Below are 24,244 nucleotides of genomic sequence, written 5' to 3'. Positions count from 1 at the left end.
AAAAATTTTTATTACCAAGATCATAGATTTATTTGTAGACAGCTGTATTTCATGTCCACATATAGGCTGTTAAAAGGTTAATTTATTAAATATTAATTCTGGCTTAATTTTATTTATATGTCCAAACTGTATGGGTGTCTAATTTACAGTGGAAGCTCTTGCTATGTTTTGTACATTCAGACATGTTACGTTTAATAAATGATGCATTATAATCACTGTTAAAATCCTTCTTATGATTTCTATATTAAAGAAAGATGGAAACTGGTTCTTACATGGGTTTCTAAATTTGTGGGTGTAAAAAATGTCACTTTTCAGCATGGTGGTTGCCTTCAGGATTTCCAAAAATGCCAGTTTTCATTAAAAGCTTTTTTAGAGTGTTTTCTGGTGAAAAGTGCCTCTTATGTGAAATGACCAATGTGGATGGAGTTTTCTTTTACTGGAGTAGCTAGCAATAGTTAAATGCCTTTTTGTCATGCTGCTGGTTGGAAAGTTTGACTTGGACATTAATGTTATTGGGCTCATACTCTGCTTATAAGAGATTGGGTTGGTGAAAGGAAGAAGAAAAGAACAGAGAAGGGGCAGTGGCAAAAAAAATAAAATAAAGTTGGTGTAAAATGGAGCAAAGAGAAGGCACAGTGACTCTAAATAAAGAAACAGAGAAGGGAAAGAGAAATTTCTAATAAAAATATATGCCATTTATAGACCACACTGGCCTATAAATCAGCCTAACACGGCTACATTTCTAGCTTTTGGAGGGTTCTTCTCACCATAATATATTGCATAACCTTCTCTGTAGTTGGAAAAAATGTTAAATTGTGTCACCCTTGGGGAGGATAATGAGTGCATGGGTTTGAATTGGAGGAGAATGTTCTCTGAAAATTCAAACTACTTTGCGTAGCTTGTGAATTAAGAAAAAAAGAACAGTTTGCATAACATCAGTAATGTCTGTCCATTCCTCGACATAAGATGTTAGATAATGTGCTATCGCAAAATTGGTGTGTTCCATCTCCTTCCTTCTCCCCTACCTAAATTAAATTAAAAAGGACGCCATCAACTTGAATTTTTAAATTTATTTAAAAAACCCCAACCCTGTCGTTTCTGAGAGCTCATTCTTTTTGAAAAGTATGTATTGAATTTTAAAAAAATCCTTAATACATTTTTTTACAAGGTGTTTTACTCTCCTATTCATTTTTCTTAAAGGTTCTTTTGCCAAGTGAGAAACTACCAGTACAGGGGAATACTGAAACTCAACAGCCACACATGATTGTCAAATGCACAGACTGGTAAACTATTTTTTTTCTGCATTTAAGTGTCTCTTAAGTAAGGCTCATCATTGTGGATTTGTCCAGGTGCCTCAGACTTTTATGTATTTATCCTTAGAACAGTCCATGGAGGTTGTTGTTTTTATTTCTCAGATGGGGAAATGAGGAAGAGAGAGACTAAATGACTTGCCCAAGGTCACACATGAAGTCTGCGGTAGAGCTGAAAATTGAACCCAGGTCATACTCAGTGTCAGAAGGGACCACAAGCCATCTAGTCTAAACCCCTGCCAAGACTGAGGGTCAGAGAGTTGTATGGTCCCGTGATGCTTGGGCTCCTTCAATGTTGGAGACGGGTCTATATGCAGATCCACATTGCGCACACCCCCTCAGTTGCACTCCCCAAGCGTGGCTGTACAGAAGCTGTGCTGGAGGCAGGCTGAATTACTGCATCTGCAGAGGAGAGAGGAGGGGAGTCGTCACTCCAGAGGCACATGGTAGCAGTCTCCTGCTCCTCCCTCCCCCCCACAGGTGACTCTTTCCTGGGGCTTGAGTGAGTGCTGGACCCCTGCCGGATATACATTATTGACATGCAGTACAACCCCTTTTCTCATCATACCTGTCTTTTCAGAACAAACTATATCCCTCAGTGCTGGTACTCCAATTATGGCAGTTGTTCTATCCAATCTCTGTGATGCCTATTAAGTCATAATTATCTTCATATACCATGACTTCCAGTTCATCCTGCTTGGTCACAGACATTTGTAAATAAGCATCAGATAGTTTGCAGACAGCCCTGTTAATAGCAGTTGTGATTTATATCCCTTCTCCAGAAATTAGACCCTTCCACTTGTCTTCATTATTTATCATCAGTGCATATTTGCTGATTTTTTTTGTCACCATCCCCTATAGAAGCTGATTCCAAACTGTCCTTATCAGGTTAGCCAGATGATGTCCAAAGATACTCTTTCCAGTATTTCAGTAATGGGACCAAACCCAGCACTTTCTCGTTCCTGGAACATCAGCTCATTATCAGAGAAGCCAAAGCCCTCTTGCAGATACCTCCTGTGTAGCTACGCAGTTACTTCAGCAGTTCAACAGTCTCTGCCCAGGCCTTTTCCTTCAACAGGGAGGAAGAATGACAACAACACTTAGACTCCAAACTTTTTTTTTTCCAAAGCCTCTTCTTGGCAGTGTCATTGGCCTTCAAGGTCCAAACTAGGACTCTACTAACAGGCCAGCATAAGAACAGCCGTACTGGGTCAGACCAAAGGTCCATCTAGCCTAGTAGCCTGTCTGCCAACAGTGGCCAGCACCAGGTGCCCCAGAGAGGGTGGACCAAAGACAATGATCAAGTGATTTGTCTCCTGCCATCCTTCTCCAGCCTCTGACAAACAGAGGCCAGGGACACCATTTCTGTCCCCTGGATAATAGCCTTTTATGGACCTAACCTCCATGAAATTATCTAGCTTCTCTTTAAACTCTGTTATAGTCCTAGCCTTCACAGCCTCCTCTGGCAAGGAGTTCCACAGGTTGGCTACACAATGTGTGAAGAAGAACTTTCTTTTATTAGTTTTAAACCTGCTACCCATTAATTTCATTTGGTGTCCTCTAGTTCGTCTATTATGGGAACTAATAAATAACTTTTCTTTATCCGCCCTCTCCATACCACTCATGATTTTATATACCTCTATCATATCCCCCCTCAGTCTCCTTTTTTCTAAACTGAAAAGTCCCAGTCACTTTAACCTCTCTTCATAGGGGACCCATTCCAAACCCCTAATCATTTTAGTTGCCCTTTTCTGAACCCTTTCCAAGGCCAAAATATCTTTTTTGAGGTGAGGAGACCACATCTGTACACAGTATTCAAGATGTGGGCGTACTATAGTTTTATACAGGGGCAGTAAGATATTCTGGGTCTTATTTTCTATCCCTTTCTTAATAATTCCTAGCATCCTGTTTGCCTTTTTTACCACCACTGCACACTGTGGGAAGTTTTCAGAGAACTATCGACGGTAACTCCAAGATCTCTTTCCTGATTTGTCATAGCCAAATTAGCCCCCATCATACTGTACATATAGTTGGGGTTATTTTCCCGATGTGCATTACTTTACACTTATCCACATTAAATTTCATTTGCCATTTTGTTGCCCAATCACTCAGTTTGGAGAGATCTTCTTGGAGTGCCTCACAGTCTGCTTCTGTCTTGACTATCCTAAACAGTTTGGTATCATCTGCAAACTTTACCACCTCACTGCTTACCCCTTTCTCCAGATCACTTATGAATAAGTTGAAAAGGATTAGTCCCAGGACTAACCCTTGGGGGATACCACTAGTTACCCCTCTCCATTCTGAACATTTACCATTTATTCCTACCCTTTGTTTCCTGTCTTTTAACCAGTTCTCAATCCAAGAAAGGACCTTCCCTCTTATCCCATGGCCATGTAATTTACACAAGAGCCTTTGGTGAGGGACCTTGTCAAAGGCTTTCTGAAAATCTAAGTATACTATATCTACTGGATCCCCCTTGTCTGCATGTTTAACCCCTTCAAAGAACTCTAATAGATTAGTAAGACATGATTTCCCTTTACAGAAACCGTGTTGACTTTTGTCTAACAAATTATGTTCATCTACATGCCTCACAATTTTATTCTTTACTATTATTTCAACTAATTTGCCCGGTAATGAAGTTAGACTTACCGGTCTGTAATTGCCAGGATCGCCTCTAGAGCCCTTTTTAAATATTGGTGTCACGTTGGCTACCTTCCAGTCATTAGGTACAGAAGCCGATTTAAAGGATAGGTTACAAACCACAGATAATAGTTCATCAATTTCCCATTTGAGTTCTTTTAGAACCCTTGGATGAATGCCATCCGGTCCCGGAGATTTGTTAACATTAAGTTTTTCTATTTGTTCCAAAACCTCCTCTAATGACACTTCAGTCCAGGGCAGTTCCTGGATTCATCACCCACAAAAGACGGTGCAGATTTGGGAATCTCCATAACGTCCTCAGTCGTGAAGACTGAAGCAAAGAAATAATGTTGTTTATCCTCAATGGCTTTATCGTCCTTGATTGCTCCTTTTATGTCTCGATCGTCTAGGGGACCCACAGGTTTTTTTAGCAGGCTTCCTGCTTCTAATGTACTTAAACATTTTGTTATTTCTTTTTGAGTATTTGGCTAGCTGTTCCTCAAGATCTTTATTTGCTTTTCTTATTACATTTTTACACTTGATTTGACAGTGTTTATGTTCCTATTTATCTCACTAGGATTGGGCTTCCACTTCTTAAAAGATGCCTTTTTGTCCCTCACTGCTTCTTTTACATGGCGGTTAAGCCACGGTGACTCTTTTTTAGGTCTCTTGCTATGTTTTTTAATTTGGGGTATACATTTAAGTTGGGCCTCTATTATGGTGTCTTTAAAAAGTTTCCATGCAGCTTGCAGGGATTTGGCTCTAGTCATTGTGCCTTTTAATTTCTGTTTAACTAACCTCCTCATTTTTGTGTAATTCCCCTTTTTTAAATTAAATGCCAGAGTGCTGGACTGCTGAGGTGTTCTTCCCACCACAGGAATGTTAAATGTTGTTATATTATGGTCACTATTCCCAAGCGGTCCTGTAACAGTTATCTCCTGGATCTGATCCTGCGCTCCACTCAGGACTAAATCGAAAATTGCCTCTCCGCTTGTGGGTTCCTATACCGGCTTCTCCAAGAAGCAGTCATTTAAGCCATTGAGAAATTTTATCTCTGCTTCTCTTCCTGAGGTGACATGTATCCAGTCAATATGGGGATAATTAAAATCCCCCATTATTATAGAGTTCTTTATTTTGGTAGCCTCTCTAATCTCCCTCAGCATTTCAATGTCAGTATCTCTGTCCTGGTCATGTGGTCGGTAATATATCCCTACTGCTAATTTCTTATTATTGGAGCATGGAATTACTATCCATAGCGATTCTATTGAACATGTTGATTCATTTAATATTTTTATTTCATTTGATTCTACATTATCTTTCACATACAGTGCCACTCCGCCACCCAGCTGGCCTGCTCTATCCTTTCTATATTATATCCCGGTAAGATTGTGTACCACAGATTTTCCTCATTTCACCAGGTTTCAGTGATGCCTATTATGTCAATCTCCTCCTTTAAGACGAGGTACTCTAGTTCACCCATCTTATTAGTCAGATTCCTAGCATTTGTGTAGAAGCACTTTAAAAATTTGCCACTGCTTATTTGTCTGCCCTTCCCTGATGCATTGGATTCCTTTATATGCGGTTGTTTGTCTGCTCTGGCCCATGGTTTGTCCTCTCCCCTCCTCTCTTTCTGACTACAGCTTAGATAATCTCTATCAATGGATTCTCTTCTAAGAGAAGTCTTCATCCAATTTACGTGCATCTCCGCACCCATCGGCTTTCCCCCATCTCTTAGTTTAAAAACTGTTCTACGGCCTTTTTTAATGTTTAGTGCCAGCAGTCTAGTTTCACCCAGCCTTCCTCCCTGCTCTTCTGGATAAATATGTGAGCTGGGAGCAAAAGACCTGCATTTATTTCTTTCAACTCAAGAAGTCACTTTATCTACCCTGTGCCTCAGTTCCCCAGTTATAGAACAAGGATAGAACCTCTCTTTCTCAGGAGGGGCTTGTGAGAATAAAACCAGTGATTGTAATGTGCTTAGATACCACGGTGAAGAGGGCCATACATACGTATGTAAGCATGCTGTCAAATTAATTGTCATATGGTTGCCATTTCTTGGCCTCGATATGTTTTGGAGCAGCCTTCAAAAGCATCTCCAGGAGAAAGAGAACTTGAACGTGAACTTCATGATGGCAGTACGAGCTGGGGGGGGGAAAGGGGGGGAAATAACTGTGCCTGGAATTTCTTCTTCATTCCTTCTGGGAAGGAAAATAAAAAGACTTTCTTTAATAATAATAATAATAATAAAAAGAGAGATGTTCAACTTTGAAAGAACTGAATATTCACAGTTACTTAAAATCCATTTTCCATATCATTTCACCTCTGAAATTCTGCATGTTTCTCTTTAGTGTAAAACAATTTACAGTTTAAATGACCTTAGTTTTTTTCTTGTCCTGTGCTTGACAACATCTAATAAAATTATACTTACTGGCTCATTTTCATTTACACTGTGGCAATAAAATTAGGCATAGTGTAATCTCCATAGCGATTAACCAAAAGAGAAATCTGAAGTAAAGGAGACTAGTTTTCAGTGAATGGTTAATTCCAATGAATAATTTATCCAACAAATTGTTTGCAGAGCTTGTGGAATTCTCTCACATTTGTTTCTTATATGGAGTTATTTACAAATTTCTTCAATGAATAATTCATGGTTTGCAGATTGTTCATGAGCACTTGGTGGTGAATGTTCACAATCTGAAATCTCTAATTTTTATCGGTTAGTTTTGAAAGACACATAATACTGTTTTTGTTCCTTCATTTGATACTCAAGGAAACTAAGTGACACAAGGCAGTCTGTGACTTTTAAATCAAGTATTAAATGTGGAATGAATATTCTAGTATCCAGGCTTAAAATTTATTTCCATGAACATTTGAGCACACACATTGTACAATTATGAATATTTACAAAAATAAAATGTTGTTTGAATACACTAATATTATCAAAAAGCAAATTTCAAATTGCATATTTGATTGCACTATCAATCTTTCTTTATATTTGGCAATCAAATCAAAACACAAAGTGTTTGCTGGCAGGGTCAAAATAAAATTTGCTTTTGAATTTAAATGGATAGTATATTCCACAGTCTTTTCAGCTCTCTAGGTTATTGAACAATAAACTCAGCATTTGACATTTGTCTTGGGAATGGTATCAGAGATTATCACCTCTCTCCTTACACTTAGAACAGGAGCTATGTATAAAGATTGTGTGGTGACATTTGGTAATGTTGGCTTTATAATGACTTTTTCTGTACACTTGTGGTGAAGGTCTGGCCTCATTAAGTCAAGAGGAAAGCTCCCATTGCCTGGGAGACAGAATTTCACCTTGAAGTTAAAGATAGCCTTGGTATGATCTTCTTTTGTAATAATGATGGATGATTTTCTGAGGCATGCTAACCCAGCTTATTGTTTACATCTAAATAGCTCCCAGAATATCCTGAGCTTAAGAAAAAATTGACAGCATTTTACTTAAATTCATGGTAATATTTTCAGGCACTTACATATTTTAGACAGGAGTAAGTGTCACATTGAGGCTATGTCTAGACTGCATAGCTTTTCCGGAATACCAGAGGTTCCGGTTTCCGAAAAAGCGGACATGTTCTTTCGGCATCCTTGTATTCCTCTCAGTGAGAGAAATAAGGAATGTTCTGAAATAGGAGTTTTTCCCTGAAATTTGGTCCCGTGTACAGGGGTCAAATTTTGGTAAAGCCTCTTTAGGAAAAAAAGCAAAAAAAGATATGCAAATTGCAAACTGAAATTTGTGTATCTTTTTCCAACTTTTCTTGGCAGCCTAGACATAGCCTGAGTTTGGTTGGATATCTGAAAGTATGGATGCTTCTCAGAATCTTTTAATAACTCCATCTTCTTGCCCCAAATGATATAATTTTTCTCCTATCTCTCACCTACACTTTCAGCTTTCCTAAGAACTTCTTTCAGGGTATGTCTAGACTGCGCGCCTCTTTCGAAAGATGCTTTTTCGAGAGAAACTTTCAAGCATCTTTTGAAAAAGAACATCTAGACTGCATTATGCAGATTGGAAAATCGATCCGCTTTTTTGAAAAAGAGCGTCCTGACTGCTGGATGCTCTTTCGAAAGAAAAAGTCACCCGGAACCACTTCTGCCAGGGCACGGGGCCAGCATTTCCTACCGGGTGCTGCTGCCTGCCCTTTGCAGAGACGCATGGTTAAAGGGACCCCCCTGAACACCCATTGCTCTGCTCCTGCAGCTGCCTTCGCTGTCCCTCTAGGAGGTAAGCAAGGTATTGCAGTGCTTGTTTGGAGTGCCCAGCTTCCTGGGACAGCATGGCAGGTTGTTTTGTTTGGAGGTTTTCCTGCTTTGGATCCTCCCCCCCCCCCATGGAGAACTGCCCCTGGGCAGGTGATGGCTCCACCACACCATCATACTGCAAGTTTTGCTGCATCTGCATGACAGTCATGAGGCTACTTCCTCATCTGGACCCAGACGAGATGTACGATAAGTTCGCCCGTCATGCAGCCCCACTGCCCTTGTCTCCAAACTTCTTCTTGGAGAGGCGTTTTTGGAGGCTTGACACCAGCTCCAACTGGTGGGACCAGCTCGTTATGGAACTGTAGGATGACCAGCAGTGGCTCTGCAACTTCCAGATGCAGAAGGCCACTTTCCAGGAGCTCTGTACCTGGCTCGCCCACACTCTGCAACGGCAGGACACCCACCTGCGGCCCGCCATCCCCCTGGAAAAGCGGGTCGCTATTGCCCTCTGGAAGCTGGCCACCCCCGACAGCTACCGCTCTGTGGGACACCAGTTTGGAGCAGGCAGGTCTACTGTTGGGTCCATCCTGATGGAAGTAAGTCATTGTAGGGGGAGAGTCACAGTTGGAGGTGGGGTAAAAAAGGAAGACTGTCAGGAAAAGGCAAGGTGGAGTTGGGGATGGGGTGGAGTGGGAGTGAGAGGGAGCTCCTCCGCTCACCCTGAGCTGCCGGGAAGGGGGGGGTGGAGTTCTGAGGAGAGGATTCCTGGGTGTTTAAGGGGGAAGGTGGGTGGTAAGTTCTCCTCCCAAGAGATCAGGTACCCCTTCTAAATTTTGTTGTCTGTCTATTTGTTTCTTTCTGCAGGTGGTGAGGGCCATCAATTCTGAGCTGCTGAACAGGCTCGTCCGTCTAGCAGACCTGGACAGCGTCATGGCCGGCTTTGCTGCCCTTGGCTTCCCGAACTGTGGAGGAGCTCTCGATGGGACACACATTCCAATCCGTGCACCGCCCCACCGAGCAGCCCAATTCATTAACAGGAAGGGCTACTTTTCAATGGTCCTCCAGGCCCTGGACGACCATCGTTGCCAGTTTACTGACATTTGTATTGGGTGGTCGGGGTGGGCACATGATGCCCGCATCTTCAGGAACTCATATTTCTACCAGAGGCTGCAGGCAGGAACATTTTTCCCGCATCGTGACTTTGCGGTTGGGGACGTGCTCATGCCGGTGTGATGGCTGATGTCGCCTACCCCCTGATACCGTGGCTGATGAAGCCCTACACTGGCCACCTGGATGCGAGCAAGAAGCAGTTTAATGCTCATCTTAACCAGGCTCGCAACCAGGTGGAATGTGCGTTCGGATGTTTAAAAGGGAGATTCAGGTGTGTGCTCGCATGACTAGAAATGGGGGAACGCGACATCCCTGAGGTGGTGGCTGCGTGTTGCATTCTCCATAACCTGGTGGAGAGGAAAGGGGAGGCCTTCCTACCAGGGTGGGATATAGGGCTGTGTCCAGACTCAAGGGTTTTTTCGAAAAAAGTAGCCTTTTTTCGAAAAAACTTCACTTGCGTCTAGACTACAGCCACATTCTTTCGAAATTAAATCGAAAGAATGCGGCTTTTCTTTCGATGATTGTAAACCTATTTTCACGAGGAAGAACGCCTTTTTTCAAAAGTGCTCTTTTGAAAAAAGGCGTTCTTGAATGCAAACAGGGTGTTTTCGAAAGAGAGCATCCAGACTGCCTGGGTGCTTTCTTTCGAAAAAGCGGCTTGCTTTTTCGAAAGTACTGGTTGCAGTCTAGACGCTCTTTTTCGAAAGAGGCTTTTTCAAAAGATACTTTCGAAAAAGCCTCTTTCGAAAGAGGCTTGCAGTCTAGACATAGCCTAGGTGCTGATGGTCAGGAGAGGCACTTTGACCAGCCCCGGACAGCTGCCATCCGCCAGGCTCACCAGTCTGCTGTTTGCATCCGGGAAGCCCTACAGGACCAATTCTCTAATGGAGGCCACTGTGTCTCCTGAGGGCCTCCTGTCTGGGGGCTTGGCCCTGGCCCACTACAACCTTCCCTCACCCTGACCCTGTTTGTAGAAATAATAAACATCAGGTTTTGTCTGAAAAGAATAACTTCTGTTTTATTGTTGTGAATATCAATAAATGAAAGCATGTAGAAATGTTGCAAGCATATAAAATCTTTTGTTTATTGTACATAGTTTTTTTCTCAAAGTATACTTTCTGCATCAAAAATAAACATTTTCTGGAATAACCAACATTGTGTTTAACCGGGCTGGTGGGGGTGCGTAAAACCTGGAGGGGGGAAGGGGATCAGGTTGGACAGTGATTGCCTGCCCACAGGGGAGAGGGGTGCTGGGGAACTAGGGGGAGAGGGGGACCGGGGAACTGGGGGAGCTGGGGGAAAGGAAGGAACAAGGGGGGAGGGAAGGGGATGGTTCCGTGGAAGGGGGGTTTGGTGGGACAGAGTCATGATGTGCTGGAGGAGCAAGACCAGGCACAGGAGCAGGCAAGCCACAGATGTTCCTGAGAATGGCACACAGGGATGTGTGCTGCTGGACAAGCTCCTCCATCAGCCGATCATGCCACCGAGCCTCTGCCTCCATCCTCTCTCGCAGGATGGTGTTGAGCTCCTGCACGGCTGCCACATGCTGCCTCAAGATGTCTGCATAGACTCGCCTGTGTCTGCAGCTCCCATGTCCCCAGGATGGAGGTGGGGGTGGAGTGCTGTGGCCCTCTTGCATGGCTGGTCCGGCTGTGGAAGAAAAGAGGAAGACACAATCAGTTATGTGTGCAACAGCTGTCCAAAAGGGCATGCCCTCTCCTTCAGACACGGGACTCAGATGTTCTGAAGGTAACACCATGTGTGACCTGAGTATCAGCCTGAGCATCACAGGGGTCCCGAAGTGCCAATGGGACCTCACACTGACAACCCACCTGGGTGTGTTCTGGACATGGTTTATGCCACCACGTGGCGCACCCCCATGTGTCACACTCTACCACTGAACATGTTGACACATGCACAGCCAGCTGTATGATGTCCATGGTGAGCATTACAGGTTTCCCTTGTGCATCACCCACTGTGCACCCACCTTCCCTACCCTGTGTGTTACACGACCTCGCTGCACTTACCTGCTGCTTCGTCTCCGGCATCAGATGACACTTGGGAGGCCTCTGAGGTCTGGGTGACTGGCCCCAGAGTGAGGGTCACGGCTCCTCCATGTCCTCCTCCTCTGGCACCATCTCCCCATCTTCAGACTCTCTGGACTGCTCTAGGTCCTGCTCTGGCGCGTCCACCACAGGGTCCCCCAAGCCAGACTGGATGAGACGCAGCGGTGTGCATGCTTCCCCACCACCAAGGATCTGGGCCAGCTCCAAATAATAAGGGCAGTAGTGGGGGGCTGCCCCAGAATGGGAGCTCTCCTCCCTGGCCTTTACATAGCTCTGGAGCAGCTCTTTCACTTTAGAGCGCACCTGGTCCTGGGTGCGGGGGTGGTGCCCTCTCTTGGCCAGGGTCTCTGCCATGCAGCCAAAAATGTCTGCATTTCACCACCTGGTGTTCAGGGCTTGTAAGGCCTCCACCTCTGACCAGAGCTCAAGAAGGGTCTTGAGCTCTGGCCCAGACCATGCCGGTGCCCAGCGTTTGGAGCTCCTGGTTGGGTCCCTAGAAGGCTGTCTGGAAGGGCCAGGAGGGTCTTTGGGCTGGGACATGGCTGCACTTGAACAGCCGTGTGCTCTGGCTGATTTGCTGCCACTACTGGCTGTGAGGGTGACTGTCCTTTTAAAAGATGGCTGCAGACAGGAACAAGAGCGATGCAAGGCATGCCCCGGACTGTCCACCAGGGCTTCTTCCTGGAGGCCCTTTTTTCGAAAAAACTAGCTCCCCGCATCCACACACACTTTTTTTGATGGATCTCCATCGAAAAAGGCGTTATTCCTCGTGAAATGAGTACTGCCGTTGAAAGAAAAGCCGCGTTCTTTCGATTTAATTTCGAAACACACGGCTGTAGTCTAGATGCAGGTGAAGTTTCTTCGAAAAAAGCCTATTTTTTTCGAAAAAACCCTGCAGTCTAGACACAGCCTCAGAGAAGTAGCCGTGCTAGTCTGTTTCAGCAAAAACAACAAGGAGTTTGGTGGCACCTTAAAGACTAACAAATGTATTAATTCACACGCCTTTGTGAGTTGCGGCTTACTTTGTCAGATGCATGAAGTGAAAGAATCAGATGGCAGGATTTATACATGCATACAACGATGAGAGTGTTACATCAGTGCTGATTCAGACAGGGTGCATGTAGCCCATTTTCAAAAGTGATAAGTCTCATAGGGGTAGCCATATTAGTCTGTATCTACAAAAAAAATGAGGAGTCCTATGACACCTTAAAATTCTAACAGATTTATCTGGGCATAAGCTTTCAGGGGGAAAAAACCACTTCATCAGATATACAAACTCCATGCATCTGACAGTGTTTTTTACCCATGAAAACCTATACCCAAATCAATCTGTTAATCAGAAGGTGAAAATACAAAAAGGGGAAGAACAGTTTATTGTACAAATCCTTTCTGAATTTTCAGTGTCAGCTAATTGCAAAAAATCACCCCAACCTGATGTTTTAGGGGACGGTATTGACTTTGGGGTGGTAAGAGTTCGTTGGCTGACCAGTTATGAGATCGGTGTCAGGGTAGGCTTGCTGGCTTTTCATGAGCAGAGTATCATGGAGTCTTTGAAGCTCAAAACCAAGGCTCAGTGAGAGTGACTTTGGTTTGAGGCCCATTTTTTTTGTACAGATCTACTTTTGAGAAACAGAAAGAAAGGTATTCAGCATCTTGCTTCGGATGTTTGAAAATGACTGGGCAGCTGTGTAGGTCGACAGTGGACTTGTCTGGCATAATGCCCCTGATTAGCCTTCCCTGAAATTTCAAGGAAATATCTAACAGATTTTCCAGTGCCCAAGTTTGAATCCATAATTTAATTCCTTCAGTAAAGTTTTGGTCTGACTAAGGTTTCTCTTGTACTTGATTTTGGAAAGAACAGATGTAGTAAAAGTTGTTATAAAAATATACATGCTGGACCAAATTCAATCACAAATGTAATTCCACTCAGTGGAGTTAAGCGAGGGATGGCTTTGGCCCAGTGTCATTTAAATATTTGTGCTGTTACAGCTTTGTGGGTTAGGGGTTATTTTTCTCATTCTATCACATTAAGGGAAGGGAATTAATAATGTTAAAAGGATTTTTAAAATATATATTATAGAGATTATGTTTTCAAAAACCCTTCTGGGATGTCCTTCCCTCTTTCTTCTTAGCATGCTCTTTCACCCTCATCCTCCTCCTTCTCTTCTCTCTAGTGTTTTCTCTGAGAGAGCAAAGTAAAAATTAAATAATAGTTGACATCATTTGGTTGGACTTGTGTTTGAGTTCTCTCTATTATTCATGGGATCTTTCTTATTTTCTTTTTTTCATCTACTGTAATATTTTATTTACTGTAGTGAGCTACATGCCAAGCTCTTGGCATGCTCTCAAGCTATTGTTTTACTGTGGTTGATGTGAACGTCATCAGGGTTTTTCCTCTGTTATTTATTAAATCTTCCCCCACCCCTTGTGTTAGGAATACCTTAGAGATGTTAATCAAATGAATGCAATGTACATACAGTAACAAATGCACAATACCATTTTTTCACTCAAGTTTTGTCTGAGTGCTGCAGGGTGAACTAGAGGTGTAAACTGTAGTGCACCCTAATCTGTTAGCTCATGTAGACTGATGGTGTGAACTATAAGGTACCTCATACGACTATCTAGTACAAACTAGATATCTTTTAGTTTGTGTCAGCAGGGTCTGTGTGGCACAATTAGAGTGTTCTGTTTTTCACCCATCTAGTTCACACTGCAGTAGATATTTCGAAATAACGCGTCTACACACAAAATGCATCTTGAAATAGCATTTGGCTATTTTGAAATAGCGCATCCACACTGAGTGGACGCTGAATAGCATTTAAGGCCAGCTGGAACCAGGTCCGGCAGGAGATCAGGTCTAGAGTTACTTTGTGTGACTGCTGCCTGAGGCTATCTGAGGCCTGTGCTTAAAGGGACCCCTCCCCGTCCCTCCCCCCTCCCAGACAGCCAGTTCTTAGGTTTCCCTGCTTGCTTGCCTACCTCGATGAGGGACAGCAAAGCATTTTGTCTCTGCATGCTCTGGTCACCCTCACTCGGGACACCACAGCACTCTGCAGCATGGAGCCAGAGCTGCCCCTGAGCACTCTGGTGCTTCTTGTGGACACATTGCTGCGAGCCTGGCTGCACTTTCTGCAGGCTGCCATCCAGGAGGTCCATCGGGGGGCTGTCAGTATCTGAGAGAGCTTCAACCCTGAGGAGTACTAAGAGCCTTCCTGTTGTGCCTCATTGCCCCCTCACGTCCTTCCATTTACCCCCCCCCCAGCCTCCCTTCCTGATGTAAAATAAAATACATGTATTTTCATGAACACAAACTCTCTTTATTTAACAAAATTGGTGGTGGGGGGGAATGAAACTCTGGTGAGACTGGGGAAAGGAGGCAGGAGAAGGGAGGAGAGAGTGGGAGAGGGGAGGGGGAAACCTGGGAGGAGGGAGCTGGAAGGGGGAAGCAAGGGGAAGAAGAGGGAGGGAAGCTCAGGGCCCAGGGTTGGGGGTCTCGCCAGACCAACTTGATTGTCATGCAAACCTGCTCCTGGGTTCGCATGTGGCCTTTGGTGGCCAGGCTGACAGCTATTCTGCCATAGATGGCCACGTTCCTCCATCTAGTGCAGAGATCACGGACGTTGGGGGCATCCCCCCAAACCTGAATAAGGTCCATGATCTCCGCCCTGGACCAGGAAGGTGCCCGTCTTCTCTGGGCCCTGTCAGGCTCCTGGGAGCTGGCAGACTGCTCCTGGGGAATGGTGGTGGGCTGGATGCCAGTGGCTTGCTGGCTCATGTTTTGGGGCCACTGGGTCAGGGGCAGTGACTGCTGGCTCTGGGCTGCCAGGCCTGGAGCTAGCATGGGCACTGTGGCCAGAGTCTACCCCTTTAAGTATCAGAGGGGTAGCCATGATAGTCTGAATCTGCAAAAGCAGCGAGGAGTCCTGTTGCATCTGACGAAGTGGGTCTTTGCCCACGAAAGCTTATGCTCCAACACTTTGGTTAGTCTATAAGGTGCCACAGGATGACTCACCACTTTTACCACTTTAAGGGCTCTGGGGATAGGTGGAGGGAGAGGAGTGTTCTTGGTTGAGGCTGGAGTGGCCACTAGGGCACCCTGGGATGGCTGGAGGCCCCCTATTTCGAAATAAATGTCTACACAGCACTTATTTTGAAATATCAATTTCTAAAGTGGCGTTGTTCTTCGTGGAATGATGTTTACCAATTTCGAAATAAGCCCTCCGCTATTTCGATTTAATTTTGAAATAGCGGTTGGCTTGTGTAGACACTAGGAAAGTTATTTTGAAATAACAGCTGTTATTTCTAAGGGTATGTCTACACTACCACCCTAGTTCGAACTAGGGTGGTAATGTAGACAACCAGAGTTGCAAATGAAGCCCGTGATTTGAATTTCCTGGGCTACATTTGCATCTCGCCGGGCGCCGCCATTTTTAAATGTCCGCTAATGCGGACTCCGTGCCGTGCGGCTACACGCGGCACGGACTAGGTAGTTCGGACTAGGCTTCCTATTCCAAACTACCGTTACTCCTTGTGGAACAAGGAGTAACGGTAGTTCGGAATAGGAAGCCTAGTCCGAACTACCTAGTCCATGCCCCGTGTAGCCACGCGTCACGGAGTCCGCACTAGCGGACATTTAAAAATGGCGGCGCCCGGCGAGATGCAAATGAAGCCCGGGAAATTCAAATCCCGGGCTTCATTTGCAACTCCGGTTGCCTACATTACCACCCTAGTTCGAACTAGGGTGGTAGTGTAGACATACCCTAAGTAACTTTGATGTGTAGACATACCCTCATAGACTTTAAGGCCAAAAGGGACCATCATTATCATCTAGTCTGATCGCCTGCACATTGTAGGCCACAGAACCTCAACCATCCACTCCTGAAATAGAATCGTCACTTCTGATTGAGTTATTGAAGTCCTCAGGTCATTAAAATTTCAGGTTACAGATAATCCAGCACGTACTATGGTTAAAACCCGCAAATGACCATGTTAGACTGCAAATATATTTTAACTAGAACACTTGTGTGCATGTGCGTATTTGTGGTCATATAAAATGTGTATGTTCCAATTATCTTTGTTTTCTGTAAAAATGCAAGTCAGCAGCTTAGTGCTCATGAAAATTGCAAAAATGGAAAAACAGGATTTACATGCTTTGGCTGCACAGTGGTAGAAGGGACAAAGACAGATAAATTAAATATAAAGCATTGCAGTGTTATTCCTCATTGAAGATGCCTCTGCAGATCCCTACTCTAGATAAAGTATGTTGTTTTGTGCCTACAATCAATTTGTTTAGACAAATTTTATGAGGTTAGTACCAGCTTGTTTTTAGGTATTGTTTATGTATAAAAATCAATGCTTTCTGCTTAGCTTTTGTCTTAAGCCAACGTTTTCAAGTGTTTACTAACTCTGAGTGCTTTGTATTCTGCATTAGGTCAATGGGAATTGTGAGCACGTAGCACTTCAGAAAATAAAATCCTTTGTGTAGGACCTAGTCTGGGTTTACTCTTAAAAATGAGATTGGCCTAGCTGCATTGCTCAGGGCTGTGAACAATGTTGCACATAGTTTGCAGTGTCCCGTGTGACTAGCTTGAAAGAAGATTTGTTTCTGTTGACCTAGCTACTGTTTCTCAGAGGGGTGGATTAACTACATGGATGCAAAAATCCCTTCAGAGGGGTGGATTAACTATATGGATGCAAAAATCCCTTCTGTTGATGTAGGAAGCGTCTCCGCTTTGGTGCTCCAGCGGGACTGCTACAGCATCATGGCTGTGCTCCTGTAATGGTTGTAGTGTAAATATGGCCCTGGTCTGAGTGGATCTGGAGATGTGCTTGAGTTTCAAGAGATGTGCTTCATGTCAGAAAGAAATATCTGGTGGAGCAGTAGAGTAGACGCTTAGAAGGATTAGGACAAGGGCCTCTCTCTAGAGAGTAGTTGGCCTGTGCCGTTTTTACTACCAAAGCGAGAGAGTCTTCCCTGAAAGGAGCTGAATCTGCTTGCCATTATTCTGTTTATGGGTCTGGCTTAGTTTAATTCAAAGTCTTAAGATCCACTTTAGAAAAATGGAGAATGTTCTACTTTGATGTCCCACTCAGAATGGCATGAGTTCATGGCACTACTTATCTGCTTCTCTGAAAAGGAAGACACATTAAAAGGCTTTGAAATGCTTTGAGGAAGAGAACCTAAAGAACATGCTCTGTCTCCAGGGCCCAACATAGGAAAGGCTCTAGATGTGTTGCAGTGCTGTCAGGCTATTGGGATCCTGGGTATGATGCACTTGGCCTCCTTGTTTCCTCAGAACATGGCTCCTTGTCTGTCTGTGTGTCTGGTGTAGAAGGGTCATTCATATCCAGAGCCTTCTATTGTGGGACCCACTTTTCTAACACAAATTTTAAGCAGGGCATGGGAATATTTCTTAAATAGGTTCACTAGGCCATCTGATACTTGCCGATCCAGGAAGACTCTCAACTTGGACTAAAATATGTGGATAGGGTTGTCAGATACTTTCACAAAAAATACCAAACATGGTGGGGGAAAAAATTGGTTGAGGGGGGAAGGGAGGAAGAAGGACCAAAGTTGCTGGAAAAAAAAAAAACACACAAAAAGAAGAGTCACTGCACCTTTAAATCCCCATGCTCTCCCCCTGCCACACGTGGCAGGGGAAGAATGTCCCAAGCATCCTTCCGTCTGAGAAGAACAGTTGTTGTTTTTTTACCGGACACCTGGCAACCCTATATGGGTATTGGTTGTGAGGGCAGTAGCTCAGATTTGAGAGAAATCCGTCAGATTATGAGAGCAACCTGAAACTCTGGCAGCCTCAAGAAGAGAAATCTCAAACCCATACATAGCTCCTTCTCCTAATGCAGTTCAGTAGGTCTTCCTTCTCCTTTGCTATTGCTTCTCAGCTACTTAGTACATGCTGCTGAAACTCAGCTTCTGGGACAGAGGCTAGAAATTCCTCTCTAGACTTCACCAGCCATGTAGAGAACATAAAATCCCACAGCAGGGCAAATTCAACTCTTACAATTTTATTTGAAGTCGGTTTCTGCCTCCTGAGGTTTCATTGTGAGGGCATCAATCAGAAGAGAGGAATACACTCTGAGTTCATAAGCATCTAAGCATTTGAGAAGCATTCTTGAAGGTCTGGTATGTTTTGCAGGGTCTCCTGAAACTGTTCTTTGGAGAGATGACATCTCAGAGTTGGAAAATAATAAGATAATTGAAGATCTTCCTTCACGGTATTTTATGTTCAGTAAATGGTCTTATATTTTCAGATTCCATTTGCTGTGCCATACTCTAGAATATAAATACTTTATTTCATCTGAATTACAAGGTACTATCTCAAAAACGTACTCATATTCCTCAGTAGCTGTTTCTTCAGTTTTACTCTCCAACCATGATCCAGTAATTGAGAAAGCTGGATTCAGTACTCAGAGCTGTACTCTAGTGCTGTACTGGCATAATGAATACAGTTGACACATATAGTTCAATATAACGAATGAATGAATACAGATTTTACATTTCATGAGCATAAAATACACTGGGCTTCAGACAAAGAATATTTTCTGTTCCTGACTATTCTATTCTCATACATTCTGTTTAGGCTCTTGGTCTCACCAAGCCCATCACATGATATGTGAATGCCTTCTGACAATACATTGACCAACATGGCAAGTGTCTACCACCTGCACCATGAAAATTAAATACAATGGTGATACAAATTTGGAGGAGGGAGAAGGGGCAAGGAATTGGGCATTCATTATCTCAGGCACTTCTATTGGTGTGTGACACAATGGCATATTATTCCTGGCATATTACTGTAGTTCAACAAAGCCACAATAAGCTTATGTGGTAATTTGGAGGGTTGGGGGGCTGTTGTTATAGCAAAAATCCAACATGCCACACAAAGAAATGAAACAAAATGCAGTTCTACAGGTGGAAACATTGGGCCTGTAGCATTGGAGGAGCTAGCAGCTGTTGCTTAAGAATTTTTTCCAATAAATGAAAAGGTGCCATTTGCAGAGGGAGGCCTCCCCGATCTTAGGGTTCAGGGGTTTTTATGTTATTGCCTATTACCATATTTGGTATTGTTTGTGCTCTGGGAGTGGCATGGGTGTGGTCTGGGTGCGGTGTGATGCCCATATATTGTGTTGAGTGCTGGACTCTGACAAGCTCCATTTTATTGGCAGATAAGCCTTGTTGCTATCCATGTGACCTGGTGAGGTTCATAGAATCATAGAATAATAGGACTGGAAGGGACCTCGAGAGGTCATCGAGTCCAGCCCCCCGCCCTCAAGGCAGGATCAAGCTCCGTCTACACCATCCCTGACAGATGTCTATCTAACCTGTTCTTAAATATCTCCAGAGAGGGAGATTCCACCACCTCCCTTGGCAATTTATTCCAATATTTGACCACCCTGACAGTTAGGAATTTTTTCCTAATGTCCAATCTAAACCTCCCCTGCTGCACTTTAAGCCCATTACTCCTTGTCCTGTCCTCAGAAACCAAGAGGAACAAATTTTCTCCTTCCTCCTTGTGACACCCTTTTAGATATTTGAAAACCGCTATCATGTCCCCCCTTAATCTTCTTTTTTCCAAACTAAACAAGCCCAGTTCATGAAGCCTGGCTTCATAGGTCATGTTCTCTAAACCTTTAATCATTCTTGTCGCTCTTCTCTGTACCCTTTCCAATTTCTCCACATCTTTCTTGAAATGTGGCGCCCAGAACTGGACACAGTACTCCAGCTGAGGCCTAACTAGTGCAGAGTAGAGTGGCAGAATGACTTCACGAGTTTTGCTTACAACACACAGGTTGCTGAGGTAGATCTCGCTGGCGAGGCCTGGCCTAGAGAACCCAAACTTGACAAGTGTCACACAGTAGTAGACTTAGTTTAATCTGTGGATTCATGAAAATATTACACTCACATGTCCTTTGCACTGACTTCCAGTAAGGCAACGCATCAGATGCAAATTTCAAAGGGAGTTTGCCTGACTCAGAATTGCAGGGTTTTCTCCTTGTGTCACTGGCATAGGGAATCTTTTCCCAGTCTTGGAATCCACCTATAATCCCAGCGCTTCTTTCATGTAGCAAGCAAGCTTGCTTTTGATTTAGTGCTGAGGGCTGGTCTACACTGGGAACTTACATTGGCATAGATATATCAATTGAGGGTATGAAGAAATCCACCCCTCTGAGAGATGTAGCTATCCTGACTTACTATACCCCTGGTCTAAGTTAACTGAAGAATTCTTCCATCTGCCTAGTTACTACACCTCAGGGAAGTGGATTAGCTACAGTGACAAGAGAACCGCTCCCATTCCTGTAGAGTTTGTCTACCCTGAAATACTGCAGCTGAACAGTATAGCTCTAGCATTTCAAGTGTAAACACAACCTTAGGGTGTGTCTACAATGCGTCCCTCTGTTGACAGATGTAGATTAGGCACATCGAAATTGCTAATGAAGCAGGGATTTAAATATCCTGCACTTCATTAGCATAAACATGGCCATCGCTTTTTTCGAAATGGAGGTTTTTTGAAAAAACGGCAGTCTAGACGCGGATGTGTCAAAAATAAACCCTTTTTCGACAGATCCTGTAAACCTCAATTTTTGAGGAATATAGGATCTGTTGAAAAAGGGTTCATTTTCAACAGGTCCGCGTCTAGACCTCCATTTTTTTTTCAAAAAAACTCAGTTTTGAAAAAAAGTGGTGGCCATGTTTATGCTAATGAAGCGTGGGATATTTAAATCCCAGCTTCATTAGCAATTTCGATGTCTTGATTTGCATTCTTCTGTCGACAGAGGGATTCAGTCTAGACATAGCCCCAGTGTTGTAAAGTATTCTTTAATTTTGAATGTCTGCATTTTTGGGTGCCTATCTTTACCCAGCAGAGTCCCTTTGAAGTTAATGAGGTTTCCCACAAGTGCGAAAGTTAGTCTACAGTAGTGGATAGGCTCATGGTCCTCAGATTAGTGAGGGGGTATATGTTTGTCACAGGTAACTCAAAAATGTGTCACTGGGGATGTGCATTCTCCTCCAGTTTTAAAGAAGACCCTGCAAACAGAGCTTTATCCGCTGGCACTAAGGTGGCCTATATTTGTCCATTTTTTAATTGTATTTTGCGGTATCTTTTAAATAGTTTTTGTGGAGCCCCAATCATTTTGCTTGATAAAAACAGCTTTGTCATCATTGTTACTATTATTCAACTTCAAAGGCAAACAAAAATGCGTATGCATTTAAAACAAAAAAACAGAAAAATATGTGCTTTCCAATTCAGTTAACAAGAACTGTATTTAAGTGTCTGACCTCTAAAACCTTCCATTTTTAAGTTGCCAAATAATTTCCTTTAGTGTCTAGGTTTGATATTGATCTGTGAATTCTCTTTCTTTTATGGGTGTAACAGTAAACAAGAGGATTAACATTATTTCCATGCCTTTTGGGCTAAGTGAATCAAAGTTGAAAGGTTCTCTTCAACATTTGTAGAAGGCTTTATATACTGTATAGCATGGAGTTTTATAGTCAATGCATAGGTACATTCCATTTTTCATTGTAAATGTGACAAAGCATTTATTTAAAAGGTTTATTGAAAAGTTCACTTTAACCCTGCTTAAAGTTTGGATAACTCCACAGAAAGCATTTCAAGCAAAGGCAGTCTGTCACTGGTGAGCTAGGGAGAGACTACAGAAAAATGTGGTGTTACCAGCTTCTGGGTTCCATTGGCATTTTGCATATTTTAAAAATTAAAATAATTTGGCAGGTTGCTTTTACAGTGGAGATCCTATTATGTACCAGATCCAATTATGTACCAGATTTCCTGCTCTGGGCTCACTTGTGAGAACTGCAAAGACACCAAACAGCCTAAACACCCCATTGTGTCATGGTCCAAAACAGAAGTCAGAAAGAATTAGCTTCTTTTGTCTTCTCAAATGCAGATGCACCATGGGAAAAGGAGCCTGATTCTCTCTCTCGTGTTTATAAGCTCCCCTTCCTTATTCTCTCTCTTTCCCCAGAGCTGAAGAAAGGTGCACTTAGTTTGCCATTTGAGCACTTATTTCTGTGAAAGAGAGAGAGTGGGGAAAACGAAATGCTTCTGGAAACTCATTGGAATACCTACTTCTTGCAGCCATTGTTTAGAACTGAGGAGTTGCTCTGTCACTAAAAACAAACACCAGCTGGGTAGAGAGACGAGGAGGTGGTGCTCATGGGTATTCTTATAGATATTCCTGCTCTTGGCTTAATCCTGCAAAATGCTGATGTAGCAGAGGACTTAGGCTTCTTTAGAACTCCACTGAAGTCAGTGGGACAACTCCTGTGTTTAAAGTTAAATGTGCTAAAGGTTCTTTCCTGGACTGAACTGGATGTACTAAAGGTTCTTTCCCATGGCTCTCTATGCTGACTGATTTGTCGGTATACACTCCAGAAGACAAGCCCCTTTAGATTTTTTTAGCATGCATCTGTGAGACCTGAACCCTATATAAACCATCCTGGATAATGCTAGTTAATATTGAGGCCAGTCAAGTAGTACTGTAGTCAGTTAATGCTATAGACTACATGCCCCCTCCCGCCCCCTGCTAGCACATTTTTTAGCAGGCTGTCCAGCAGCCTGGATCAGTCCTGGCTTGCAATGGGTCCAGGACCTGCCCCTGCTGTGGCTCTGCTTTTAAAGTGTATTCAGAGCCAGGCAAGCAAGCAGCCTGGCTTAATCCTGGTTCATGCTGGGTCCGGGACCTATCCCTGCTGCGGCTGTGCATTTAAGGTGTATTAGGAGCCAGGCGGGCAGGCAGTCCGTCTCAGCCCTGGCTTGTGCCGGGTCTGGGAGCTCAGGCATCCCCCCTGGACAGGAGTTGCTGCCAGTCTGGGCTGCTGGCTCTGATACAGAGGCAGCAGCACCGGGCGACAGGCAGCCGGTCTGAGGGGAGCTGGTTTTTAAACTGACTCCCCTTGCAGACCAGCTCCTGCCTGGCACCCTGCACTGCTGTCTCTGATACAGAGGCAGCAGTGTGGAGTGGCAGGGGGCTCCTTGTGAGTTGGGCCAGAGTGCATTGGTTGCCGGCCTCTCCCCCGGGGACTATAGAATAGTTGAGTAACTGATAAGAATTCATGAGGTGATTCAACTATTCAATTAATCAATATTTAACATCCCTATAGTCATGGAATAAGGACTGGATGTGGCAGTGGGAGGAGATGGGCCTGTTCTCCAGCCAAGGGTGGAACAACAAGATGTATGGGATGTATTTGAGCAACTCTGTTTGATGGCATTGGCAGTTGCCAATACTCTTCTATTCCAGGATGTTCATTATGTATTTTACCAGTGCTTTTCCCCTCATGTTCCCACCAGTCCAGCCTTCAGCCAAATGAACTTAATATGGGAGAGCTGTCCTGCCTCTGCCTCATCTTCACTTTGTCAAGACTGATAAAAAAGGAAACAAACCTCAGCATACATATTTAGGAGTATATTAATGCCAGGCTATGCTTTTGCCTTTTCTATCTTTAACTCAGTCTGGGCTCATACTGTATGTGCTGCTTTGTTTCCATGGCATGATTGATGTGCTGAGGATTTCATTGTAGCCTCTCACTTTCAATTGATATTACACATGGCACTTGTCAGTGTCAGAAGCTACATCAGCTTCTTTGGCTGTGGCAAGAGCAGAAAGCAGTACCTTCTGGATAGGAATTTTCCATGATTATCTTCAAGGGTGTCAATCATGACTTTTGTGTTAGCTACAGCATTCTTGGCTGCTCCAAACTTGCATTCTGAACAGCAGATGCTGGCAGGCGAAGGAAGAGGACAGTAGGATAGGAACAGGGTAGGCCATATTTTCACTTCTGAAATCTGTGCAAATATCTTCTTGTGCTGCTTGTTGCTTCTAGTTATTTAAGGAAGCTGCCACTGTTATATT

The 24,244-nt window shown here is 43.7% G+C and overlaps 1 long non-coding RNA gene across 4 annotated transcripts in view; it reads left to right on the top strand.

Moving 5' to 3' along the window:
• Positions 1-16,486: 16,486 nt before the first annotated feature.
• LOC106731379 (uncharacterized) overlaps positions 16,487-24,244 on the top strand; it is a 319,644-nt gene continuing 311,886 nt past the window's right edge. For all 4 annotated transcript variants that reach the window (XR_012903012.1, XR_012903013.1, XR_012903011.1 and 1 more), the window contains exon 1: positions 16,487-16,657. This is a non-coding gene — a long non-coding RNA (uncharacterized LOC106731379). The remainder of the gene's footprint in view (positions 16,658-24,244) is intronic.

Source organism: Pelodiscus sinensis, chromosome 3 (genome assembly GCF_049634645.1).
Source record: "Pelodiscus sinensis isolate JC-2024 chromosome 3, ASM4963464v1, whole genome shotgun sequence".
Taxonomy (NCBI): Eukaryota; Metazoa; Chordata; order Testudines; family Trionychidae; genus Pelodiscus; species Pelodiscus sinensis.
This window is presented reverse-complemented; position numbering and strand designations above follow the sequence as displayed.